A 21,501-nucleotide genomic window follows, 5' to 3' on the forward strand; every position below is an offset into this window, starting at 1 on the left:
CCTCTTTCATTTCCATCCTTGAGAAGTAAATTATTACTGAGGAAATGTTGATTTTGAAGATATTTCCATAGACACTTGCAAATCGAGATGAGGGAATATGCAGCAGTGTAATAGATGGATTTAACTCCACTATCTTGAGGAATTTTCCATCTATCCCCATTTGTGTGGCGTTTTGATCATAAGGGGATATTGTATTTTGTCAAAGGCTTTCTCTGCATCTATTGATATGACTATGTGGTTTTTGGTCTTGCTTTTAATGATGTGGTGAATCACATTGATTGATTTATGTATATTAAACTAACCTTGCATCCTTGGGATAAACCCCACTCGGTCACGATGAACATTCTTTTTAATATACTGCTGTATCCGGTTGGCTAGAATTTTGTTCAGTATTTTCGCATCTATGTTCATCAGAGATTTTGGTCTGTAGTTTTCTTTTTTGGTTGTGTCCCTGTCTGCTTTTGGTATAAGGGTGATGTTGGCTTCATAGAAGCTGGCAGGGAGTATTCCAGTGTCTTCAATCTTCTGGAAGACTTTTAAAAGTAGAGGTATTAGTTCTTCTTTGAAAGTTTTGTAGAATTCATTTGTAAAACCATCTGGTCCAGGACTTTTATTTTTGGGAAGATTTTTGATAACTGTTTCAATTTCATTAGCTGTGATGGGCCTGTTCCTGTTATCTAGTTCCCCTTTACTTAGTTTTGGAAGTTGGTCGGCATCTAGGAGGTCGTCCATTCCTTCCAGGTTCTCGAGCTCGGTGGCATATAGTTCTTCATCTGGCTCCTTTTTCAATCACCTCTCCCTTTATAGTCCTTGAATTCGATGCAGGATTTTTGTCTATATTTTTTAAATGATATTCCCTACCCCAAATCAACTCAAAATTCATATACCCATGAGTATTCGTGAAAAACCAATGAAAGTGAGAGCTCTTCTTCCTCCCTCATCTGACACAAACTTCCCATCAGACCTGAGGGACCTGTAGCTTTCTCTGCCTCTCTGTCAGTGGCGTGCCACTGGCTGGGCCCGGGTGGGCAGTTCCAGCCCTGCAGTGGTGTAGGAGGGCTCAGCCAGCAGGCTCATAAGGGTTTTTTTTTTTCATTTTTTATTGTATTTTAATTTTCATTTACTACTTATAAGATAGAGAAAAAAGAAATCAAGAGGGGAGGGATATAGAGGAAAACAGAGAGAGATACCTTCAACCCTGCTTCACCACTCATGAAGCTTTCCCCCTGTAGGTGGGGAGCGGGGGCTTGAACCTGGGTCCTTGTGCCCTGTAGTGTGTGTACTCAATCAGGTGCACCACCGCCGACTCCTCCAAGGAGCCGTTTAGCACTTGATACAATGCCCTCTGGGAGCCAGACTCATAAACATTCCTGTTTTTATTCTTGTGTTATTTCTTCATGAAACTCATGAAGCCAAGCCACAGAGATACAGACCCTGTAAATGAGACCAGAGTGCCGGCAAGAGCTGACACTGGGACTCAGACTAGGAACCACTGAAGGTTGTAGGTTCGTGATACCCTCAGCTATTCTGCAGAGAATAACTGCGACTTCACTCTGGCCCCATCTGGGCCATGGAACATATAAGCGGAGCCGTCACTCAGTGGGAATATCTGGGAAGGAGAGTTTAATTGAGTAACTGAAGTCATTACTGGTACTTGGAACACACACTTGCGATGCTGCGGTATCTCAGTGTCCCCAGACACGCATTCTCCAGCCAAGCTTGGGAAATTTCCTTTCCAGTAATTCCCTGAATCTCACGTCTCCATCCTAATCTGCTTCTCTGCCTGGGAAGAGCCTGTGTCATGCTCGTAGAATTATGATTTAGCAGCTGGGGTGACTAAGACACAGATTCCCAGGCAGCTTTGACAGAAAAAGGAATCACAGAATCAGGAGAGTTAGAGATTGAGCACCTGAGTTAAAGCTAGAGCTCAGTCCCGTGCAGTGGCTCCACTGTGTCCTGTGATCGAGGGTGAGAGGCAGATGGATGAAGAGAACGAGTGTCACCTTCAGCACTGTTCCAGCACGTCTAAAGCGTCTCCCTGCAGGGGGGGACAGGGGCTTTTGCCCCGATGTTCAGACTTGGTGACAGATGTGTTCTCAGTGCACCACTACCCAGCCCCCTCAGACTGTACCCAAACAGCAGAAGGTAATTCTTATACTTCTGGAGGCTAAAGAAGCTACGATTATGCTGAGGGCAGATTCACAGGTGAGGGTATTTCTGGGCTCAGCCACACAGCAATCTGTCTGCGTCCTCCACCACAGGGGACAGGGAAACCTTGATTTCTTCTGTGCGGCAGTAGTCATGCTCATGCAGGCACCTTCTTTACGATCTGATCTCCTCTCAGATGTCTCTCCCTCCCAGAGACATCACCACAGTGAGGACTAGACCTTGATTTATGTGTTTTGAGAACAAGCACTTTCTTTTAAAATTTTATTTGTGACTTACTAGTGTTTTATAAAATCCTATGTCAACAGGGGTATAAATCCACTCCATTCCCACCCCCAGGGTTCTGAGTCTTCAGTCACCCCACTGCAAGCCACCACATGGGCCAGCCGTCATCTCCACAACTGTCTGACACATTTATACACAACCGCCCCATTTTCCTTCCTGACTCAGTCCTCTCTCCCCTTCCGAGCCACTCATGACAACAGAACTTCCTCCATATGTCCCTCTCCTTTTCCTTCTCTCCCTGGGTGCTGACAGAGCTGGAGTTCAGAGCCCTCTCATCTTCCTCCTGTCACTTCTCCCCCCGTGGGAGTGTGGCTCAAGGTAGAACAAGCACGCTCCCTTTAGAGGAAGGAGTGTGAAAGTGGAGGAAGGTGGTATGTTTGGAGGTAAGTGATGGGGAGGAAAGAAGACAAAGCTCAAGGCCTATCCCTATCATAGCCTGAGACTTCAAGTATGCGGAGAGCATCGTGAATGCTTGGGAAACAAATGCTCTTAGCTTTAAGGTGGAGCTATGGTTACGCAAAGTAGGAAGCTTCTGATTTGTGGAGAGAAAGCGAACACCAAGGAGCAGTGAGCATGGAAATGCTAGTGTGTTCAAGTGGCCCCTTGTCAGCTTGCAAACAGGACTGTTTTGCTTTGGTGAAATATTTGCTTCCTGTGGAATTTGGGCATAGCTGATTGATTACGTGTCACCTCTACTCAAGGACCACTGGGAACCCCCACAAGTGTCCATGCGGTGTGGAAGGGCTGCCCTGGGTTTGAGAGCAGGGCCTATGGACCAGTGCCTTTCCTGGGGGTTGGTTCATTCGTGATCTTGTTTTGGCAGAAGCACAAGACTGTGGAGCAGCTGTGCCCACTTTATTTCAAAGAAGGGAGGTGGGTAGCGTGCAGAGACGGACTTCACACTCAGAACACTGGCGCACGGACAGACAGATAGGTGTGGGTAATGCACCTAAAATATTCCCACCTCAGTCCACCTAAGGTCTTGACAGGTCCACTGAGGTTACCTGGGCTTTCTGTGGGGCCTCTGTTTTCCAGGTGTGACGCCGCCTCTCAAGCCCTCCCTGGTGAACCGTTCTTTCTGACAGACACTCAGAACTCTTTCCAGTGCTCCCAGTGCTCTTTCCACTCTTCCCTCCTCAGAGAGGAAGCAGGTGAAGACACAGCAAACTAATAGAGCACTGTGCAGGGGCTGGGGCAGGGCAGGGGCAGGGGCAGGGGCAGGGGCAGGGGCTGGGGCAGGGGCAGGGGCAGGGGCTGGGGCAGGGGCAGGGGCAGGGGCTGGGGCTGGGGCAGGGGCTGGGGCAGGGGCTGGGGCAGGGGCTGGGGCTGGGGCTGGGGCAGGGGCAGGGGCTGGGGCTGGGGCAGGGGCTGGGGCTGGGGCAGGGGCTGGGGCTGGGGCAGGGGCTGGGGCTGGGGCAGGGGCAGGGGCAGGGGCAGGGGCAGGGTCTGGGGCAGGGTCTGGGGCAGGGGCTGGGGCTGGGGCTGGGGCAGGGGCTGGGGCAGGTGCAGGTGCAGGGGCAGGGGCAGGGGCTGGGGCAGAGGCTGGGGCAGGGGCAGTGGCAGGGGCTGCGGCAGGGGCTGGGGCAGGGGCAGGGGCTGGAGCAGGTGCAGGGGCAGGAGCAGGGTCTGGTGCTGTGTCTGGGGCTGGGGCAGGGGCAGGATCTGGGGCTGGGGCAGTGGCTTGGCCCGGGGCTTGCGCAGGGCTGGGCAACCAGTGGCACAGCTATATACAAGATACTGGGTACTGTACAGCAATCCCTAACAAAAGGACTTTTCAAAGTTAACCCAATTACCAAATAATGTGATGATAACATTAACTATTGATTGTCTTTTTGAACCCTAAGACAGCAGGAACCTCACATCTCCACTATAGAGCCTCTACTTCCCCCAGTCCTGGCACCCTTGGATAGGGCCCACTTTCCCGTATGCGTCTCCCAATCCATATCAAATAATATTGCATCTGCCGATCACAACCTAACCAACACAACGATTGCCACCTCAACATGCTTCACCTCAGACTGTGTCCAGAGACTTCACGTGTGGAATGACAACCCTTCAGCTTCATTACTCGGGTGAGACCTTTCCTTTCATAGTATGCTCTAATTTCATCCCAGGTGGTTCACTTTCTAACAAAGTCCCAAAACCTAGATATACACCAGTTTCTGTGAGAGAGAGAGTGTATATTCACACATATCCATAAACTAGTACACTTCCTCTCCACTATTCCAAGCTTTGGGTCCATGATTGCTTAACAATTTGTTGGCTTTGTATGTTAACTCTCTTTTCAGTCACCAGATTCCAGATGCCATCAGGATGCCGGCCAGGCTTCCCTGGACTGAAGACCCCACCAATGTGTCCTGGAGCTCAGCTTCCCCAGAGACCCACCCTACTAGGGAAAGAGAGAGGCAGACTGGGAGTATGGACCGACCAGTCAATGCCCATGTTCAGTGGGGAAGCAATTACAGAAGCCAGACCTTCCACCTTCTGCATCCCACAGTGACCCTGGGTCCATGCTCCCAGAAGGATAGAGAATGGGAAAGCTATCGGGGAGGGGATGGGATATGGAGATTGGGTGGTGGGAACTGTGTGGAGTTGTACCCCTCCTACCCTATGAATTTCTTAATTTATCCTTTCTTAAATAAATTTAAAAAAATAAATAATAAAAACTTTTTTTAATTTTTATTTTATAAAAATAAAACATTGACTAAACCATAGGATAAGAGGCGTACATCTCTACACAATTCCCACCACCCAATCTCCATATCCCACCCCCTCCCCTGATAGCTTTCCTATTCTCTATCCCTCTGGGAGCATGGACCCAGGGTCACTGTGGGATGCAGAAGGTGGAAGGTCTGGCTTCTGTAATTGCTTCCCCGCTGAACATGGGTGTTGACTGGTCGATCCATACTCCCAGCCTGTCTCTCTCTTTCCCTAGTGGGGCAGGGCTCTGGGGAAGTGGAGCTCCAGGACACATTGGTGGGGTTGTCTGTCCAGGGAAATCAGGTTGGCATCATGGTAGCATCTGGAACTTGATGGCTGAAAAGAGAGTTAACATACAAAGCCAAACAAATTAACCAATCATGGACCCAAAGGCTGGAATAGTGCAGGTGAAGAGCTGGGGGGGTCCTCCATTTTGTAGATAGCTACTAGGCATATTTTAGTTCTATTCCAAAGGGTCTGTGGCTAAACTAGGTTTTTTTTTCCCCTGAGCTTGAATCTGATATGCAGGTAGATCCTAATTATTGTCTGAGGAGATGGCAGAAGGACCAGAAAGCTGGATCAGGGGAGAGAGTAGCTCCCTAATATGGGAAAGGGGTATAAATATGGTTGACTGTGAGCCCCATCCATTTGATGTGATCTGGGGCCCATATTCAGCTTAGGAGCCTGTGTGACCTCTGCATCCCTGTAGATCTGAGCTCACATTCTGTGGTCGTGAGCAGGAACGTTCCAAGCTGCCCCAATATCAGGACCCATCTTCCTCAGGTGTAGCGTAGAGCATGTTGTCCAGCCTCCCTTTGGAGGATGGAACATTCTCTACCATTGTTGATCCAAGTTGAGGGCAAGGTCCTCTGGGGGCCCACAGAGGGGTCTGTTTTGTTGTTCCTGATAGAGATGACCAGTAACAATGGCGAGAGGGATTTATTCGAGGTCTAGGCGAGTGGCATCCACTTTGGAGAACGTCTATGCAGGTAACTGTCCATTCTAAGGAAAAGAAGATCAGGATCTGGGTTTGCATTTTAGGCAACTTATTCATGGTTCTTTAAAACTTCGCATCTTATTTGTAGAAGTGGGAAGAAACACACCTGACTGGTTCCTTAACTACTAAATAAGAGGCTTAGCATAAAATCGATGTTCAATGAACGGGGACTATTTATATCAGACAGAATGATACCTGCTGACTGACAGTGCCAGAGGTGTTGTCAGAGTCCTGAGTATGTAAGGACAGGGGAAGGTGCTGAGCCTAAATCGGGACTGATTTTGACCGCTCTGTGCAGCGCGCAGTATCCGACACTGTCTATGTCCCCTCCTCCTGGCGGGACACGTGATTTTCAGTGAACCAGGGAAGGGTTCTGGCTATCTTTCTGAAGGCACTGTGATAATTCTAACCCCTAGAGTAGACAATGTTCTTTTATCTAAGGAAATTACTTTAGAATCTTATAAGCCAATTCTCAAAAGTAAACTGCATTGAAAAATGCATCTATTTATTTTATGGGGAAATTAACTTTTGGATAATGATTTCTTTTTACTCGCATAAGTACAATTTGCAACCAAATTTTGGGCCAGGCCTGGAATTCTGAAATTGCTGTGAATAAATTAGACTAGCAGAGATGAAGTGAGTGAAATTTCCTTTTTTTTTTGCCTCCAGCATTATTGCTGGGATGTGGTGCCAGCACTATAAATCCATTGCTCCTGGAGGCCATTTCTGCATTTTACTGGACAGCACAGAGAGAACTGAGAGAGGAGGGGGAGACAGAGAGGGAGAGCAGAAGATAGACACATGCAGCCCTGCTTCACCGCTTGTGAAGCTTCCCCTGCAGGTGGGGGCCAGGGGCTTGAACCTGGACCCTGTGTGGGCCCTGTGCTTAGTACTATGTGCACTTAACCCGTGTGCCACTGCCCAGCCCCCACGAATGAAATTTTCTTTATTTTGCTTATTTAAAATTGTATTGCCTTAATAGAATACAAGAACTAGGAGAGTGTGATCACCGGCCCAGGAAGCTACATGTCTACCCTCTCACCACAGGGTTTTTACTTTGGTGCCCTACTTTCAATTTAGTCAGATCCTGCTTTTAGTTTCCCTTTCAGATCTTCTTCCTCAACTTCTGTCGATGAGTGGGATCATCCCATACTCATCTTTATCTTTCTGACTTAGCTCACTTAACATAATTCCTTCTAGCTCTGTCCAAGATGGGTCAGAGAAGGTGGGTTCATTGTTCTTGATAGCTGCATAGTATTCCATTGTGTGTATATACCACAGCTTTCTCAGCCACTCATCTCTTGTTGGGCACCTGGGTTGCTTCCAGGTTTTAGCTATTATGAATTGTGCTGCGATGAACATAGGAGTACACACCTCTTTTGGTTGGGTGTTATGGAGTCCTTGGGGTATAACCCCAGGAGAGGAATTATGGAAGGTCCATGTCTAGGATTCTGAGAGTTTTCCAGACTGCTCTCCACAGAGGTTGGACCAGTTTACATTCCCACCAGCAGTGCAAAAGACTTCCTCTGTCCCCACAGCCTCTCCAGCTATGTATACTCCTAGTAAAGTGTAGTCATATAAATCACTAGTTAATTAATATGAGAGGGGGAAAATTAATTGTATGTTTTTAAACATACAAGTTTTTAAAACACAGACTGAGTCTTTTAATATATAGGCTGTGTATTTGATATGTGGACTCTCTCAAAAGCCTAGACCAAGTAAATCAGAGACAACCAATGGCACAGCTATTTACAAGATACTGGGTACAGCAAACCATAACAAAAGGACTTTTCAAAGTTAACCCAATTACCAAATAATGTGATGATAACATTAACTATCCATTGTCTTTTTGAACCCTAAGACAGCAGGAACCTCACATCTCCACTATAGAGCCCCTACTTCCCCCAGTCCTGGAACCCTTGGATAGGGCCCACTTTGCCGTATGCCTCTCCCAATCCATACCAAATAATATTGCATCCGCCGATCACAACCTAACCAACTCAACGATTGCCACCTCAACATGCTTCACCTCAGACTGTGTCCAGAGACTTCACGTGTGGAATGACAACCCTTCAGCTTCATTACTCGGGTGAGACCTTTCCTTTCATAGTATACTCTAATTCCATCTAACAAAGTCCCAAAACCTAGATATACACCAGTTTCTGTGAGAGAGAGCATATCTTCACACGTATCCGTAAACTACTGCAAAATATGTACCTGAAAGCAGAAGTACACTAGAGTTTGCAGTGAGTACCTCCCTAACACTTCCTCTCCACTATCCCAAGCTTTGGGTCCATGATTGCTCAACAATTTGTTTGGCTTCGTATGTTAACTCAATTTTCAGCCACCAGGTTCCAGATGCCATCAGGATGCCGGCCAGGCTTCCCTGGACTGAAGACCCCACCAATGTGTCCTGGAGCTCCGCTTCCCCAGAGACCCACCCTACTAGGGAAAGAGAGAGGCAGACTGGGAGTATGGACCGACCAGTCAATGCCCATGTTCAGTGGGGAAGCAATTACAGAAGCCAGACCTTCTACCTTCTACAACCCTCAATGACCCTGGGTCCATGCTCCCAGAGGGCTAGAGAATGGGAAAGCTGTCAGGGGAGGGGGATGGGATATGGAGATTGGGTGGTGGGAATTGTGTGGAGTTGTACCCCTCCTACCTTATGGTTTTGTTAATTTATCCTTTCTTAAATAAAAAATAAATTTAAAAAAAAGCTAGATCTGTGCAATACGCCAACTCCAGTTCAGTTTCTACTTGTGTTTTCTCTTCTGATCTTGTTTTTCAACTTCTACCTGAGAGTGAGATCATCCCATATTCATCCTTCTTTGGCGTATTGCACCAAAGTAAAAGACTCTGGGGTGGGTGGGGAGATTACAGATCCAAGAAGGATGACAGAGGACCTAGTGAGGGTTGTATTGTTATATGGAAAACTGGGGAATGTTATGCATGTAGAAACCATTGTATTTACTATCAAATGTAAAACATTAATTCCCCAATAAAGAAATTAAAAAAAAAAAAAAGCTAGGTCTATGGGCGTGGCTTCTCTCTACCTAGGTGAACTTCCAGGGAGACCTGAGTAAGGGCATCTCTCTCTCTCTCTCTAACGTGAATGTTCTGAATTTTCTTGAACAAAGTTTAAAATTCCTGAGAAAATCATGTTCTCCCCTCAGTTCTTTGTTTAGATTATGTGTGACAAACTTTTAACTTGGGAAAACCAACCCAGCTGGTCCACTTCCCCAATCCAGTTTCACTCATGTACAATATAAAGAACAGATACACACGAACTTGTAAAAAAAATGTAGCTAAACTCTCTCTAGGCTTTCCAAGAGCTCTAGGTTCTGGTGGGGAAGGGAGTGGGCAGCTGTACCCTGTGATCTTATGATCTTATAAACTATTATCCAACCAATAATTTTAAAACAAAATAAAACTCCAAAAAACACTAGGTGTGCTATGCAGGCTGTGAAAATACCATGTGTTCATTTTGAAATAAGACTCTGAGTTCAGTGCACACAGCCTGTGTTAGCACATGAGACTATCTTACTGGCTGTCTAGACTCTCCATTCCAGAGTGCTGCTCCATGTGCTGAAGGAAACAGAAAAAATTTAAAATAAGAACAAAATAAATAAAAACAGGATGTAGTCTTTGGGTTTGATTGACATAGTTATAACTAATAACAAGTTAGGAACTGACAGTATAAATTTATACTAATTATCCCAGAATATTCATGGTTTCACCATAATCAAGATTTAAACTTTCCTTTTCCTGAGATTTTGTGTCTTTGCAGAAGTGGAAAGAAATCACTGAAAATTCTTCATGTCACCCTAGGTGGGCAAATTTTACAGCAAGAGAGACGGGGGAGCTTTACGTTGTTTCTTTGCCACGGAAAAGCAAAGTTTCACGTCTGTTTCCAGTGAGCCACAGTGCAAGACCAGGACATAGGATTCCGTCCCAACTTAATGGCAAGGGTTCAGCGGGTTCTAGGTGATCCAAGAGGATCAAACCAACACCCAGAATCAATTAGTGACCCTTAGGTCCTATGTAGGAAAGAGGCATGACTGGGACACAAGGGTCAGAGTGGCCTTCTGGGACAGGAAGTACTGTGCTCTCTTTTGGTTTTCTGTTCACATTCCAGAGCTGGGCAACCCCACAGCTCATCTGCGAGTTGGGGAGGAAGTGCTGGCTTCAGAGGCTGAGAAACCTCATGTACTGAGTCTGAGTCCTTCATCAGTAAAATACCAACCAACAACAACAAACAAAGCAAAATGCTGTGCTTAACTCAGGGGCAGACCTGTATGAGGAACTCAGTGAAATGTAGTTGTTTTCTTATTTTACTCTGATCAGAAAAAATTAAATAAATTGCTATAAATTTGATTTCATTTATCTGAAAATTGAGAGGAGGTCACTTTATGGGCTCATCACTGGCCATCTTCACATTTACTATGGACAAAGGTTGAGAGTCTATTTGTCCAGACAGCTTCAGTTTCTCCCTCTGCCTCTGCCTCTCCCTCTCCCTCTCCCTCTCCCTCTTCCTCTCCCTCTCCCTCTCCCTCTCCCTCTCCCTCTCCCTCTCCCTCTCCCTCTCCCTCTCCCTCTGCCTCTGCCTCTCCCTCTCCCTCTCCCTCTGCCTCTGCCTCTCCCTCTCCCTCTGCCTCTGCCTCTCCCTCTCCCTCTCCCTCTGCCTCTGCCTCTCCCTCTCCCTCTCCCTCTCCCTCTCCCTCTCCCTCTCCCTCTCCCTCTCCCTCTCCCTCTCCCTCTCCCTCTCTCTCTGATGAGGGTAAGACTGAGAAAGGCTGTCTTGGTACAATGCCAGACACTCTTGGTTGCTCAGCTGATATGAATTAACCCCCAGTAACAGAATTTTGGCAAAAGACTTGGACTCCCGTGACCTTTCATGCTGGGTGGAATTACTTTCCTGTATTTCCTGTAATTTCTTTTCACAGCCAGGCCCTGTAGAACCTTCCTAGGTAGTTGGCAGAATTCCATGAACACTCAGTTTCCTGAATAGCCTGAAGTTGGCACCTCAAATCTCTTACTGCTAAGTCAGTGGAATGTGAGACATTTCATTTCCAATTCTGGTGTTGGAAGAGACCCAAATAACTGCTGTAAATACGTAAAACTTCCCACTTGGAGTGTGTGGAGGCTCAAGAAGTTGACATCAGGAGATGGTCTCCTGCCCCTTGTCTCTCGCCATTCTCAGGTCCCATGGTGGTTCCACACCCCCTCGCCAGGACCGGGGCATGACGGGCAAAACTGCGTATCTGTGAGGACAAGCAGCTTAGTCCCAGTCTCAGGATGCACTGTTTTGCCTTCAGTTTGCATGGTGCCCTGTCATTTCCTCCTGCTTTCGATTATGTGGTTTAATTCTGTATCTGAAATGCCGACAGCAGGAGGGAGTCACGGCGCTGACACAGAGCTGACACCTCTCTCACTGTTAGAGCTCTTTCTGCCTGAAATGACAGGGCCTGTGCCCTGGTTGCAGGAAAGATGCACTCACAATGTTCTCTTTTCTTTTTAATCTCCAGCACTGAATTTTTATGTGAAGTATTTATGTATGGGAGTTGTAAAAATCTATTATAAACTTGATTCTCCACAACTTGGTCGACTAGTTAAGATCTATTATTGGAAATACTACTGTTCCTAAGGTTAACAGCTGCAACACCTTTATAGTGTATTAAGATTAGTTTTCTTGGGCCTACTATATTTTCTTCTATTTTTATCTATAAAATGGAAGTACTGATAAGACCATAGGATAAGAGGGGTACAATTCCACACAATTCCCACCACCAGAACTCCGTATCCCATCCCCTCCCCTGACAGCTTTCCCATTCTCTATCCCTCTGGGAGCATGGACGCAGGGTCATTGTGGATAGCAGAAGGTGAAAGGTCTGGCTTCTGTCATTGCTTCCCCGCTGAACATGGGCGTTGGCAGGTGGATCCACACTCCCAGCCTGCCTCTCTCTTTCCCTAGTGGGGCAGGGCTCTGGGGAGGGGAGGTTCTAGGACACACTGTGAGGTCATCTGCCCAGGGAAGTCAGGTTGGCATCATGGTAGCATCTGCAACCTGATGGCTGAAAAAGAGTTAAGATATAAAGCAGAGCAAATTGTTGATGAATCATGAGCCTTAAGGCAAGAATATGACAGATGAAGATTTGGGGTCACTGTTTTAAAGCTAATAGGTCTATTTTAGGTATATTCCAAGGGGCCCATGACTTTACTAGTTTTGCCTTAGCCTGCTATCTAATACCCAGGTTATTGTCTGAGAAGATGGTGTCAGAGTTGGAAAAAGGACCAGAAAGCTAGAGCAGGGCAGAGAGTAGCTCCCAAATATGGGGAAATTATATAAATATTGTTAATTGTAAACCCCATCAATTTGATCTGGGGCCCATATTCACCACAAATATGTAACCTTGGCATCCCGGTAGGTCTGATCTTGCATTCTGTGATCATGGCTGGGAACATTCCAGGCTGCACTAATTCAGGACCCATCTTCCTAGGGTAGTAAGTATGTTGTCCAACCTCCCTTCTGAGAATGGAACATTCCCTACCATTATTGATCCACATTGAGGGCAAGGTCCTGTGGGGGCCCACAGAGGGGTCCATTATGTTGTTCCTGATGGAGAGGACCAGTGACAGTGGAGAGAGGGATCTGTGAGAGGTCTAGGCCCATCTTGTCTGTGTCGGAATCCCAGGACTTCCTGACTAGGGCCCCAGGTGAACCCCCAAAAAAGGTGACTTTTTTTTTCTTTCTGAATATCTGGATATCTGAATATCATGACAGATCTGGTGTAAACTATCCAATACATATTTGCTAACGGAGTGAATGATAGGGTCCTAAGTAGAGCTAAACACAATCTATGACAATAATATATGTGTATAAATGTAGTCTGGTAACAGGCGGTGGTGCACCCAGCTAAGTGCACATAGTACTAAGCAAGGGGACCAGTGCAAGGATCTGAGTTTGAGCCCCTGCTTCTGACCTGCAGGGGGGGGGAAGCTTCATGAGTGGTGAAGCTGGTCTGCAGGTATCTCTCTTTCTCTCTCCCTCTCTCTCGCTCCTTTCTTTCAATTTCTCTCCATTCTATCCAATAAAATGGAAAAAATGGCCTCCAGGAGCAATGGATTTGTCATGCCAGCACCAAGCCCCAGTTATAAACCTGGAGGCAAAAAAAAAATTCTTAAATTTTTATTATCTTTATTTATTTATTGAATTGAGACAGCCAGAAATTGAGAGGAAAGGGGAGATACTGAGAGAGATGGAGAGACACCTGCAGCACTGCTTTACCACTCTTGAAGCTTCCCCCAGCAGGTGGAGTCTGGGGGTTTGAACCCAGGTCCTCGCACACTGTAATGTGTGTGTTTAACAGGTGCGCCACTGCCCTGCCTCCAAAAAATATTTTTTTCCATACCCTCCTGCCACCATAACCTGGCCTTAGTTATCTCCAATCTATCCTTCAGATAAAATGAATTCTCAGGTATGCCTTCCTCCATGCTGTTTATTCATGAAGATTTCTTAGACCAGAGATCACGGCTGTTTTGTCTAATGCTCAATTCCTAGGACTTCCTGTAAGGCCTAAAATATCACCGACACAGAGCAAATGTTTGTTAAAAATCCACTCTATTTTGAGTGCTTCTCTTTTCTCTGCATATTACCAAATTGTCTAGACACCCCTTACTTTTCATGTGACCATCCAGTGACCCGTCTTGCCAGATTTCCCACACCCTACAGAGAATGCTGATGCACACAGATGCCATGTTGGCTCACTGCTACCTGACTGTCTCTGCACCTGAGCAGGTGAGTGTGAGTCTTGGAAGTGGGAGGGGCACCTATGATGGCAGCTCGGTCACTGTCTGCGATGGCAAACTCAGTGACGTGGCATCATCCTCACCTGACTGCTGGAAGTGAAAGCGTCAGGTGAGATGAGAAAGTCAAGTTGCAGCAGGAAGCCATATCTATCTTGAAGTCACGGGAAACCACGTGGCTCCACGACTGTACTAGCATTAGAATGCCACTCAAAATATATGAGGATATCTGTGTTCCAGCTGTAGTGTATCTTTACATTTCATTTGTGATGGATAGAGTGCTATCAGATTGTTAGATTACCTGGTGCAGGTCCACATCACGCCCACCACCAAACTTCTGTGTCCTCATTCTCCCACCTCCCAAAGATAACCACCATAGTTCTCACAAGTCATAGAAACAGTTTTCTTGCTTCTCTCTCTCTCTGTGTGATATATATATATATAGCAAATTCACGTGTATCAGTTCTCTAGATTCTGTATCTGAGTAAAGCCATCTGATAGCTGTCTTTAATCTCATTACTTACCTTGCTAAGCATCATCACCTCCAGTTCCATCCATTTTGTCCCAAAGGACACAATATCATCTTTTTGATTGCAAAGCAGTATTCAGTGGAGTGTATATCCCATAACTTCTTTAGCCAATCATCTGTTGATGGGCATCTAGGTTGTGCCCACTCTTTGGCTATTGTGAATAATGCAGCTGTGAGCGTGTAACAAGACTGTTGTAGTCTCTGGGATACAATGTCACATCTTCCCAGAATGTACCTGAGCACAGCCTGGCCACTCCCAATTCCCCCCATACTGCACACTAAGCCCCTTCTGTGTTATTTCCTTGTCTCTCTCCTAGTAGCCTCAACTCTGCATCCATAGACCAAGACTTTATTAATGTCTCTCTCCCTGCCTTGGTTAGTTATTATTAATGTCATTCTAGTTCAAATTTGTGGCGCAGCCTCTTATCTGCTCACCAGATTCCTGGCTGCAATTGAGTCTGAGTCCTCTGGAGTTCTTCCCTAAATAAGTCAAGTCACATTGTCAGGACCAGAATGCCCCATACCATTCCATAATGAACCTTTGATTTCTTGAAGTTATTATGTAGACCTTACTAGACAAAATTTCTTGTTTCCTCTAATCTGTCTTCTCCTGTAAACAGCAACAAGTCACTTGACAAAGAGGGAAAGTAGTTAGCATGGTTCAAATCTGCCATCTTAAAGTGGGTAAAAGATTGGTGGGTTTGGCTCCAAGAGGCAGTCAGTTGAGGACTGGAGGCAAACTTGTGTTACAGAAGAGCAGCTTGAGACTGAAATAAGCAAATCTGGTTCTGACTGGAAAAGTAGGCAGACACTGCTCTGTGATTCATAAAAGGAGCTTTAGCTTTTGCATAGAAAGGTATAAAAATAAATGCATGACCCAATCACTCAGTTTTATATTTTTCCTTATAAAAGTCATACTCTTAAAATAGTGATGCACATTTATGGAGTTTCAAAGACTGTAAATAATTTTTAGTGTCCTAGGGTTTAACCCCAGCCCATTTTTGGTGTGTCTGCTTGTCATGTATTAGCACTAGGCCACTGGGTTGAAGGCCAAATTCTTTATTTTGAATCAATATGTTCACGGGAGAGGACGGAGAGGTCCTATGAGAATTCAATTAAGTTCAGTCAATTTTACTAACATTTAACTACATACTGAAAGTTTTTTTAAATTTTGTTTTATTTACTTTTAATGAAACAGAGCTACAGAGAACGAGAAAGACAAAGACCAGAGCACTGCTCAGCGCTGGCTTATGATAGGGCTGAAGGTTGAACCCAAGACCTCAGCCTCAGGCTTGAGAGTCTTTTGCATAACCATTATGCTAGTGTTTTGAGTAAGCATATTCACTTATTTCACTCTTGGCTTCTTTTGTACCTCCATGCCTAATGCCTTTTATGACTCTGCCCAACAGTGTTTCTCCTGTGGGGCTCTCCCTTTTCACTGGGGTGAGAGGGTGTCTCTGAGGAATCATGCTCATGTTTCAACAACTCTAAACCATTAATCCCCCAGAAAAATGATAAGAGGAAAAGAAAACAACAGACTCAGAACCTGGTTTGCTTTTCTGTCAGTAAAACTGCCACACTCTTAATGATAAAGACATACAGGTACTCAGGGTTTTTAGTTTCATGGTGGTGGGATATGATTTTTCAACTACCACTAAGAATGTATGTGAAATGCTACCACAATGGCCGTGAAGCATCTTGAGCTCATTAAAAGACAGAAGGAACACAATACTAAGTATCTTCTTTTTCAGACTTAAGATATAACTGTAGCACTTGTGAGTTTCTAAGGTTTCAACTTGACTATTTTTACATCCATATTCATGAAGCCGTAAATGCTACCCACTAGGCTTATTTTAGATGATCCTGTTAACACTCTGACGCGCAGTGAACTTCTCATTTTGAAGACTTGGAGATCTCAAGCATCGTTTGATGTGGAGGGCAGGTTTTTTTCTATGAGAATTAGAGTCATTGAGCCGTAATGAAACATTCCAATTTCAACCAGGGAACAGTGACCTAATCCAAATCCTCTCCTGGTGGCATTTCACAGTATTTTAGTGAACGGGACCATTTCTGTTGTGACTGTGAGCAGGAGGTAGTAATTCTGGACACTCTGCAACTGTAGACATCCTTCAGAACCTTTCTGGATTCCACTGGACTATGTAGCATCGTCACTTGTTGAAAGGTCTCATTCACCTGAAGATTACATCATTCTATGTGTGGCGGAGATGAAGAGATTCTGCAAGCCAAGAAGCAGGACTCGGTGCAGTCCCTACATCGGCATTACCAGTTCTCTTTTTTCACTTCCTTTCACTTGCTCTGAGGAACCGTCATGTTCTCTTGCAATGTGTCACACTGAGTGAGACGTGAATGGTCCTTACATGTGTCTGTCTAATGAAACGTAGTTCACTGCACACTCACATCTTCACCTCCTTAAGAGATGGTGCTCTTTGTCTTCTTACAGAAAAGCAATCATTTGCTCCTTTGGAAAATACTGAATACGGTCAGAGAATATGGCAGAGGCGTTGATGTTTGACAAGGATGGAGGCGGTAGTACAAAGAGCGTGTGGAAGTAGGGGCTCAAAGCAATCGGAACAGCTGAACTTGAGGACTGTGTGAGCCAGACTCCAGTCAAAGGACAAGTGGAACAGAGCAAGTGCTGACCTCTAGTCAGTTCAGAGACAGCTTGATAACCTGAAACAGTCTTCTGAAAGAAAAAATCAGATGTGTTTTGGTATAACTGTTGAAGACAGAGCATCTCACTGTAACGAATTCTATCAGCGCATGATTTTCAGTAGATTCAGACTCACAGAATAACACTTTGATGGAGTCTGCTGCGTCTCACGTCTCACATTTGGGTTTCTGTGGCTGACAGTACACTCCAGACGCCGAGTCCCATTCAGCCTTAAGAACCAGCCCTTTGGACTCGGAGTTTATCTCCAGATGTCCCTTGGCTCTTGGGTCCCTTCCTTCATGAAGATTCTGTCCATAGCCTTTACCTATTTTTGGATGGAGCCTTTTCTTTCTTTCTCTCTTTCTTTCTTTCTGATTTTGGTGAATTCTCTATTTTTGTTATTCACCTTTTGTCTGATGGGTGGCATGTAAACATTTCTGAGAGCCTTGGTGTTTTGCCAGTGGCCCCTTGTGCCATGCAGAAGCTTTCATCTGATCTACTTGTTTTTGCTGTTCTTGCCATTGATCTTGAGGAGATGAAGGTGTTTTTAATTTCAACTGAAAAAAGTTCTGCCAATGTTTTCCTTTAAGTATTTGGTGTTAACTGGTTAACATTCAAATCTGATCCATTCGGAGCTGTTTGTATTTGGTAAAGTGTGGTGGGCCAGAGAAATGCAAATAAAAACAACACCGAGCCATCACTTTGCAGGCATCACAAGGCCGCACATTAGAAAAGACAGAAGCAGCAGCTGTGGGGAGGGGCTCTTGCACTGCTCATGGGAATGTGAGCTGGTGGACCCTCTGTGGAAACAGTCTGGGGAACTCTCAGGTGGCTAAGAAATGGATCTGCCCTGCGACCTTGCAGTTCCTTCCCTGGGGGTATAGCTGAGGGAACAAAGACACCTGTGTACGCCTGTGTTCACAGCAACAGTGTCACAGCTCAAACCCGGCAGCAGCCCAGATGCCCAAGGACAGGTGAGCGGCTAAGAAGGTAGTGGGACACGTACACACAGTGGAATGCTGCTCTCCTGTTAAGCTAATGACGCCGCCGTCTCCTGCGCCTCATCTGGCTCAGGGTGAAGAAGTCCTACTAAGCAGAGGAGCCAGAAGGAGCCAGAGGAGACCAGCTAGCTCACTGGCAGGTGGAGCTTAAGACACAAGGACAGAAAGTGCAAACACAAAGTGAAACTGGGCCAAAGCAGCGGACTCTGGAAAGAAGGGTAGAAGGGAAGGAATGAAGGTGCCCGGGGTCCTGGAGCCTGATGGGGGAAAGGACCCGGGCTGGGAGTGTGAGTTTCGCAGACACGTGTCGTGGGGAGACGAGACACAGCATTCATGTGTCAACAACTACTGGGAACCATTAAAAAGCCCCCCCCCCATAAAAAAGCACTGCGGTCCTTTGCGCACCTCAGAGAAAGAGATGCAGGTGCATTTTAAACTGTCTTCTTTCCCTGCTACACTGCTGCACTGGCTGAAGCCAGAATCGTGCAAAATCCTCCCAGATAACTCTTGCTGCTGCCTGAATTCCATCAGGACCCAGAGAGAGCAGAGGAAAAAAAGAAGGACACTTACAAGTAGTGCAGGTGTAAGTGTGACTTAGAAAGGAAGAAAAAGCAGGGCCATAGGGGAAATATATATCAATATAGATAGTTGTAGAGATAATAGTCAACCCATTATCTCTGGCTTTGGGAGAACTGCTGCAGTTTTGAATGGAGAGAATGGAGACACCAAACTCTGGTGGTGGGAACAGTGAGAAATTAGACCCCTGTTATCTTGTAATTTTGTAAATTACTAAAAAAAATAAAAAGAAATTAAGAAAAGTGTTCCTGATAAATTACTTCCTAGAAAGGAAATGTAGTTCCTGGTTGTTGGTGTGCTGTTCTCAGAGTCTGAGCAAGACGAGTAAGGATGGTCAATAGTGAGTGACGGCTTGATGGAGTGGGTCCTGCAAATGTAATTACCAAGGTCAATACCATATAATGATTTACGTTTTCTTCATTACATTTTCTTTCATTGACATGTAGTAAAATGTTTTAAGAAGAGAAAATATGATGCCTGAAATTTGCTTTAAAAAATGACATATTTGGGGCCCGGTGGTGGTGCACCTGGTTGAGCGCACATGTTATAGCGCACAAGGGCCCAGGTTCGAGCCCCCAGTCCCACCTGCAGGGGGAAGTTTCACAAGTGGTGAGGCAGGGCTGCAGGGGTCCCTCTGTCTCTCTCCCTATCACCCCCTTCCCTCTCAGTTTCTGACTGTCTCTATCCAACAAATAAATAAAGATTTTTTTTTTTTAAAGACATATGCACAGGGGTTGGAGGGAGCAGGTCCTGATACAGATGCTCATTGAGAATTAAGCAAGGAATGGGCACCTGCATGTTTATGAGTATTTGTGAAGGTTTCTCGTCAGGAAAAGTTAGAAGCAGGATGGGGGTGGACAGCATCATGGCGATGCAAAGAGACTCATGCCAGAGGCTCCGAAGTCCCAGGTTCAATCCCCTGCACCACCACCAGCCAGAGCTGAGCAGGGCTCTTCACTTTTAGAAATAATGTTTTTGTGTATCAGTATTCTCCTCAAATACATCAACCTCAGTGTCTATATCCCTTTCCCCTAACTCTTCATCTAGTAAAACAACACTGATAAAGGCTGCTGGCTTTTCACAGCAAGTCTCCAAGGACTTGACTTACTCAGTTGTCCTCTGGGAGGGGCTGCTCCACTGACTAGGCTCTCCACCCTGCCTGTGTGTCTGTGCTTCTGTCCACGCCCTATGAAGGCAGAGCAGTGCAAACATGCAGTCAGCCTGTTTGTGCCTAACACCTACTACTGCGAAAACCTGGCTTTTCTCTCCCAGCTTAAAAATGGCACTTGCTTTTAAAATGCCGTAAATGTTTTGCAAAGGCCCTGTTTGCTGGCAGAGCTGCGACCACCTGCAAGCATCTCAAGCCCAGAAAGGAGCCCGCGGGAAAGACTGCAGTGGACAGCAATGGCTTTCTGCCATCTAGTGGTGATTTCAAAGATAAACCCTGCATCCCCCCAAAATCAACACCCTCCAAAGCAGTGACCACTAAGCTGGAGGAGCTCGCTGGGCTCTCGTTTGTTCTGCTTGTTCCTGATGAACGTTGTATCACGTCACTATGGAAGTTGCAGGCAGGGCTAGTAAAATCCACATGAAGTTCCTCACTAAAGTGAGAGTTTTCTGAGCTCGTGAAACAACTCATTTCCTTTTCTACAAACCGTCTCTCAAATGTACCCTTCCATATTGATCGTTTTGCAAAGTAAAAAATATTTTTGCTCTAATACTTCACTTAATGCTATAAAATTCTTGGACATTCACAAAATATTAATTCATCTATGCTCAATTCCAAAATGTTTGTAGATTTATAGGCCTACATAAAGCTGTATTTGACTCCTCTTAGATTTCATCAAGTCAGTTTCTTCCTTTATTTTAATTTAATTTTATCATTATCATGATAGGACAGAGAGAAATTGAGAGGAGAGATGCATGAGAGAGAGAGAGAGAGAGAGAGAGAGAGAGAGAGAGAGACCTGCAACCCTGCAGCTTCACACTTGTGAAGCTTGCACACTACAGATGGGGCTGGTGTCTTGAACCCTCAACCTCATGCATGGCAACGTGCCCTCAACCTGTATTTGACTCTTAAAGTTTCCATGTCCACTGCTGAGGTAGGAGGACTGAAGCGTAAGAGCATGAACTAGAGAGATAGCGGCTTCTGATTTAAGATTCAGATTCCACTAAACCAACTGTGGGAACTTGCAGATTTTAACTTCTTTGTGCCTCGGGATACATATGAAAATAACATAATCTGCATCATAGGGTGCTGGAAGCCAGCTTCCCTCCTCAGCACACTGGTCATAATGAATGGGGCTACTGTAGGGCCAAGCCTCAGCTGACTGGCGTGGGCGCGCAGACTGCTGTGTGCCCTGCTCCTGCGGGAGGTGCAGCGACACCGGGAAAGGCCTGTCCTGCTCTGACTCTGACAGCGGCGCTGCTGGGAAGAGTCAGGCCATGCATGTGTGGCACCTTTGCTTTGGGGAAAAAATATCCCACTCTTGCTCCTCAGCATTTTCTTTCGCTCCAGCGTCGTGTAGATACAAGTCGATGTTTTGATGATTAAATCCGTGTTTGTAGACTACTGTTGCAATCCTGATGGTGAATGTCAGGCGATGCATACTGCCTGATGTCAAACGGATGGCCAGTTGTCCTTCATTTCTGATTCGTGACGATCGTCAGATTGCTAGTCCCCCCCCCCCAACACCACACTTCTGTGTCCCACCTCCCAGTGGTACCGGAGGCCTCACAAGTCTGAGGAGTAGTTTTCTTGTTTCTTTTT

The sequence above is a fragment of the Erinaceus europaeus genome, chromosome 4, assembly GCF_950295315.1.
Source record: "Erinaceus europaeus chromosome 4, mEriEur2.1, whole genome shotgun sequence".
Lineage (NCBI taxonomy): Eukaryota > Metazoa > Chordata > Mammalia > Eulipotyphla > Erinaceidae > Erinaceus > Erinaceus europaeus.